Below are 6,213 nucleotides of genomic sequence, written 5' to 3'. Positions count from 1 at the left end.
ATCACTCAGTACCTGGACCCGCGAAAAGGAGACCGCGACCCGACACCTTGACCCGAACGGCGCTTCTCCTTCCGGTCGCCTCCGGCCGGCGCACAGATATTGTTAGCTTCGTCTTGCCGTCGCCAACCTTTCTGTGGCACCGGATCATACATGCATTGATCGTGAAAGGAGAATCGACGACCGGACGTTCAGAGTTTTCTTCGGCGAGTTTCTGCAAATTCTGGCGACTCCGGCCACCGGTTGAGCTGCATGTGGTATGAAACCTCATCTTCTCTTCATGCTCTACATACATGTGTGATTAGTTTCTGAATTCGATTAGGTTCTGATGATTTTCGTTTTTGGGAATTCTCGGCTCCGCCGTGTTCGTCGACGCCGGCGACTTTTCCGGCACTTCTGGGCTTGCTTGCTACATGAAAGACGGTCTATTCTTCGTACTCTACACGCTGGTTTACGTGATCTTCGAGTTCGATCAAGTTTGTGGAGAAGCTGTGTTTGGGTGCACTCGGCTTCCACCGAGGTTCTGTCCGGTGACTTCTCTGGTTTGTCTTTCGACTCAATTTTAGTACTAGAATATGGTTTGAGGCTTAGTTGTGTTGAATACAGAATTGGGAATTGATACCTAGTCGTGTTTGTAAACCCAGAATTCGTCAAGTTTGAAATTGACGAGAGAGGAGAAAGAGTTATTCATTGTCGAGTTTCCATCAAGAAGCTACTGTGAAGAAGTTTGAGTTCCAGTCTGCAAATTAGATAGAACGAAGGTAAATTCGAAGTTTCCTTGAAGTTTGTATGCCTTGGTTGATTGTTGGTTTAACTTTGAATGTGATCATGATCTTGAAATGGTTGTGTTGATGACAGTGGAAATGGTTGTATACCGGTTAAGGAAAGAAAATATGTTTTGGGTGTCCTTAGTAGTTGGGCACACCTTGTTTGAGATTCAGTTTGCTTGTGTATTAGTGATTGGTTAAGCTCGGTCAAATATTGGTCAAACTTGGTCAATCCTGGTCAAACCAGGAAAAGTTGGTTGTATAATTTGTTAATCGTCGAGGTTTCAAATATTGTTCAATAGATTATTAACGATCGAATTTTTGAAACTTAGGACTCCAGTTACCCAACAAACGGAAGGTTCGCGACTCTCGGAGTATGTGAGAGAAAGCATCGGAATCCAGGTAGGGATTCAGAACTCTCCTTGATGCGTGATTTTATTTTGTTAAGTTGTTTTAAAGTTATGCATGTTAAGTTGTGTGGTTTGGTTAAGTTAAAATGTGAAGCATACTAACCAACCATATGAGAAATGTGATGGCTTGAGAGCGAAGGGTGGCACTGACTTCCTTGGGTTCGATCCTCTTAACCTCCAGAGGGTTAGCTACACCGGTCGGACAGTGAGCGATTGCAATGGCAACCTGATTCCGTGTGTGTAGCTAGGTAGTGGACGCTCTTGCCACGCTTACCTAGTTTACAAATTAATTGAGGTAAAGTCGTGTAGTGGGTCCTCGGGACGGGCCATCAGGTAAGATTCAGCGTGCGTGTTTATTTTAGTATCTTACATCGAATTTTGAGTTAGAAAGAATTTTTATAAAGTTTTTCGTTCTTTGAAATATTTGGTTTAAGCATGCTTTCATACTGGGCAGCCCAAAATTTATTTATTTATCGGTCTTCAAATCTAGTCGGGGTAGAGTTCCTATTGAGCAGCGAGGACGAAAGCTCACCCCTACAACAATGTAGATGCATGTACTGAGTACTGGTAACGGGACAATAGCGGACGGAGCTGGGTGTGCGGAATAAGTTCGGTAAATCATCTTCCCGACTTTACTCTGATTTCTATTTCTTGAAATTTGTATTCCGGAACTTGTTGGAAGCTAGTCTTGTGCCAAACCTGGATGAATTCTTATTCCTTGAAGTTCGTTATCCTTGAGTGAACATCATATCAAGTTCGGGACGAATGAATTGACTTTAGTATTTCAAAGATTTTCATAAAAACATTTTTACGTTCCGCTGTGCTTTTACGAAAAGTTTATTAAACAAAATGCCTATTTGTTTTCTAGGACGTAAATCGAGCGTTCGGTTTATGTCTTAGAGATTTGCGGCATTGTGACGTGCTTAAGCTGGTGAGGTCCAGCTTGGGGCGTTACACATTACATTACGGTATTTAAAAGAAAGAACATACATGATTCTTATTATTGTATTACAAGTTCTTTTCCCGATCAAAATCTTCTTTGCAAACATCTTACCTTCAAAGCAATTGCCAGTGCTATTTTCTCTTTGGTGTTGTCAAAGAATGGAAAATAGGCATACCTCTGTGACTTCTTTATGAGTAACGTGCCACAAACACCCCAAAAGCCTATGGCAAACCCGAGGACCTTGCTAATATAGAAACCAAGCTTTCCATTACCATCTTCATCTTCACTATCTCCTCTTGGAAAAGTTTGCTTTGTTTGGGTGTCATTTCCCTGGCACTTGGTTGAAAGAGGAAAACCACATAGTGATGGATTCTCCACATATGATGAATTATCCAGTGTTTGAAGCTGGAAACCTGAAGGAATTCTTCCAGAGAGGTTGTTATAAGACAAGTCAAAGAAGAAAAGCTTTGGGGAATCTCTCCTGAAAGGTGGTTGTGTGAGAGATCTGTTAGAATATATTGCAAAAGTCAAATCAGGGATTTCCTTTTTACCTTTAGGTTATTAGAGTGTTACACATTATTACACGGTTATTAGGTTGTTACACACAGTGTATGCATGTGCTGCAGCTCATCTTGTCATGTGGCTAAAAGATAGTAGTCTCTGTTACTTAGTTGGTTAATTAGGCTTCCTATATATTCCTTGACCTATTCTCATTGTAACTAAGCTAGTCAATTACGTCTCATATATACAGAGAGTTTCTATTTCTCTCTCTCTCTTTTCTCTCAGTTTCTTCAAGCTTGCTCTAAGCTTTCATGGTATCAGGTCCCAGGTTGCGACCTCGGGTTTGTTCCTCAAGCTCCATCGTGCTCCTTTAGCTTAGCTTCGTGTTCAATTTCACTCTCTGTGTTCGATCTTTGGATTTGCTACAGAGATAAGTGCATCCCTCTCTCAAGACTCTAACTTCATGTTCTTGAAAATTACTGAGAAATTTACAGAAATTGATTAGCTTTGAAGCTTTGTTATCATATACATTTTGTTCGATTTCGATTTGGCACAAGATGCAGTAGTTGATTCGTAAGAAATTCTGAGCATTTGATACTTTGAAACCCTAGAATTTTGGGGATTGTAGTTCAGATGTTCTCTTTGTTATGGTTTGTGGTTTCTTTTAGAATCTGGTTGTTGATCGATGAAAAATTGGTGAAAGAACGATGTATACTTTGATGTACATCGTCAAGAAGAAATGAGCTGTGAAGATTTCTGAGTCTCTTTCAGGTTGCTTTGCATCATGGATACCAATACAATGTTACAAAATTGTCTACTATCCAATTTCTACAATCTCATTACAGTTCAGTTAGATAACTCTAACTATGTAACATGGAAATTTCTGGTAGAGACATTGTTAAAAGGCTGTGGCCTAATGAGATATGTCGATGGATCAGTCCCTTGTCCTTCAGAACGCGTGATTATGGAAGAAAATGGGGTTGCATCTGATATAGAAAAGGAGTACATGAATTGGGTGCAAATTGATTCTGCCATTATGTCGATACTTGCTTCTACTCTATCCAGTGATGCTCTCTGCTTCATTATTGGAAGTAAGTCTTCTAAGGAAATTTGGTGTCGACTTAAGGAGAAATATGTTGATGATTCACGATATAACATCATGAATCTCAAAAACTCCTTATACAACATCCAAAAAGGCTCAGACTCTATTGATAGGTACTTACTTCGAGTCAAGTCAATCTGTGATCAGCTTGCTACAATGGGAGTTTATATGGATGATGAGGACATGGTAGTCTCGGTTCTCCATGGTTTGCCCTCAGAGTTTGCTACCATAAAAGCTGTAATAAGAATCAAAACACTAAGCTCCCCTGTTTCAATGAGAGAATTAAGATCTCTTTTGCTCATTGCTGAAGATGAGATTGAACAAACTATGAAGTCTATCTATGCTCCTGCAAGTCTTCCTTTGTCACCATTGAATGCAAGTATTCCTTTGTCACCTCTGGCTGCTATGGCTGCACAAAATAATCCTGTCAACTCATCTCAGAAAATGCAATATGGGATATCAAATGCAGGAACACCACCCAATGCATTCTTTCCATCTCCATATGTTGGTAATTGTTTTGTGTCATCTACTTCACATACTACTGCACCTATTATTGGTTTGATGCCCTCATTGTCTATCAGTAATGGTGCACTTAATGGGGCATTCAATGGTACTCGACAACTACAATCACAAGTACACAATGCTGCATATGGTGATGGTTATTTTCAGCACAATGGAGGTTTTTCACAACAGCAAAGTAGTGGTGGTTTTCAACAAAACAATGCCCTTCAATCTATTGGTAACCTATCATATAGTGGATCTAAATCTCAAGGTCAAGCTCAACATGATGTCAAGTTTAGTAAAGGCTGCTCAAAATCAAAAGGTGGTGTGTCTCAACACAATGTGAGTTCTTATCATAAGTCAAGAAACTCTAACTCAGGTGATGGATTTTATATGCATATTCTACCAATTCTTGTTCCCCCTGAAAAACCTGTTGCACATGTGAGTATTCCACAACAAAATGATAAAAGTGAGCCAAGTAGTTCTATTATGGGTGCTACTGCTACTACACCAGGAGAGATTTTGGTAGGAACAGATTTTGAGAAGACAGGAAATGAAGGTACAATGAAACAATCTGAAGAACTTGAAGCTTCCTCTATTCTTAACACTACAAATGGTCATGCTACTATCGATAGTGTGATTAATTCGAGGAAGGGAAATATCAGCAAAGGTGATGATTTTGGAAATGAAGGTACAATGAAACAATCTGAAGAACTTGAAGCTTCCTCTATTCTTAACACTACAAATGGTCATGCTACTATCGATAGTGTGATTAATTCGAGGAAGGGAAATATCAGCAAAGGTGATGATTTTCATATTGTTTCTAGTAGTGATCAAATGAAGCACTTTTCTTCACTGTCTGGAAGCATGAGACCAATGGTTAGAGTCAAGCAAGAAGAGCAACAGTTAATAGAAAGCCAAATGGATTTGGCCAACACTGGCAACTTGGTATCTCAGGCAATGGAGCTCCAGAAAGTCAAATTATGATGAATTGTAGGAGAGCTTGTCAATCAATGAAGTTATGGCCATCACTGCCTCTTCTTCATCCTGGTTGAAACAAACATTACTTGCTGCCATTCTCTAGTTTTCTCGTTTGCTTCTTTTACAGATATGATGGTGCTAAGGAGGGGTATTACAACCTACTTGTCACTAGAGACAAGGTTAAAGATGGTTCTATCCGGTTGCAGTTTGTGGAGATGGTTCTATCCGGTTGCAGTTTGTCTCCACTCATGATCGACTTGCTGATTTGTTTACCAAAGGCCTATGCTCCCCTCAGCATGTCTACCTCTGCCATCACCTCATGTTGGGTCCTCTCCATCTGTCACCTCTCTGTTCTTCATCAGTTCAACTAGTCCAGCTTGATGACCCGCCTCCCCATCAAGCTGAGGAGGGGTGTTAGAATATATTGCAAAAGTCAAATCAGGGATTTCCTTTTTACCTTTAGGTTATTAGAGTGTTACACATTATTACACGGTTATTAGGTTGTTACACACAGTGTATGCATGTGCTGCAGCTCATCTTGTCATGTGGCTAAAAGATAGTAGTCTCTGTTACTTAGTTGGTTAATTAGGCTTCCTATATATTCCTTGACCTATTCTCATTGTAACTAAGCTAGTCAATTACGTCTCATATATACAGAGAGTTTCTATTTCTCTCTCTCTCTTTTCTCTCAGTTTCTTCAAGCTTGCTCTAAGCTTTCAAGATCAAGAGTTTCCAACTTGCTTAAGTTCCTAAACTTCCATGGAATCTTTCCAGTTAAATGGTTCCTCGACAAGTTCAAGGAAACTAGCTCAACGAGAGAACTTATATATTTAGGGATTTCACCTTCTAAATTATTAGATGAAAAATCAATGCTTATTACGAAACGTAAAGTATGATCAATGTCATATACAAGTTCTCTTCCTTTCATGATAACAGTTGTTGACTCGTCGTAATTGTCATAGGAAATCCAAGAGGATACATAGGAGCGTAGAGTAGTCAAATTACTCAAAC

At 39.8% G+C, this 6,213-nt stretch overlaps 2 long non-coding RNA genes across 3 annotated transcripts; both read left to right on the top strand.

Annotated features, from left to right (window-relative positions):
- On the top strand, positions 1 to 938 carry LOC121049412. Its single transcript, XR_005800076.1, has 3 exons — positions 1 to 254; positions 418 to 539; positions 642 to 938. It is a non-coding gene; the product is annotated as an uncharacterized LOC121049412 (long non-coding RNA).
- Positions 939 to 1,134: 196 nt separating this feature from the next.
- On the top strand, positions 1,135 to 3,129 carry LOC121049411. 2 transcript variants are annotated; one of them, XR_005800074.1, is made up of 3 exons: positions 1,135 to 1,166; positions 1,356 to 1,507; positions 1,629 to 1,929. It is a non-coding gene; the product is annotated as an uncharacterized LOC121049411 (long non-coding RNA). The 2 variants fall into 2 exon arrangements; XR_005800075.1 differs by lacking the exon at positions 1,135 to 1,166 and adding an exon at positions 2,940 to 3,129 and having other exon boundaries at positions 1,315 to 1,507; positions 1,629 to 1,787.
- Positions 3,130 to 6,213: the final 3,084 nt, after the last annotated feature.

Source organism: Rosa chinensis, chromosome 5 (assembly GCF_002994745.2).
Source record: "Rosa chinensis cultivar Old Blush chromosome 5, RchiOBHm-V2, whole genome shotgun sequence".
Lineage (NCBI taxonomy): Eukaryota > Viridiplantae > Streptophyta > Magnoliopsida > Rosales > Rosaceae > Rosa > Rosa chinensis.
Note: the sequence above shows the minus strand (reverse complement) of the source record. Positions and strands in the feature narration are given on the sequence as shown.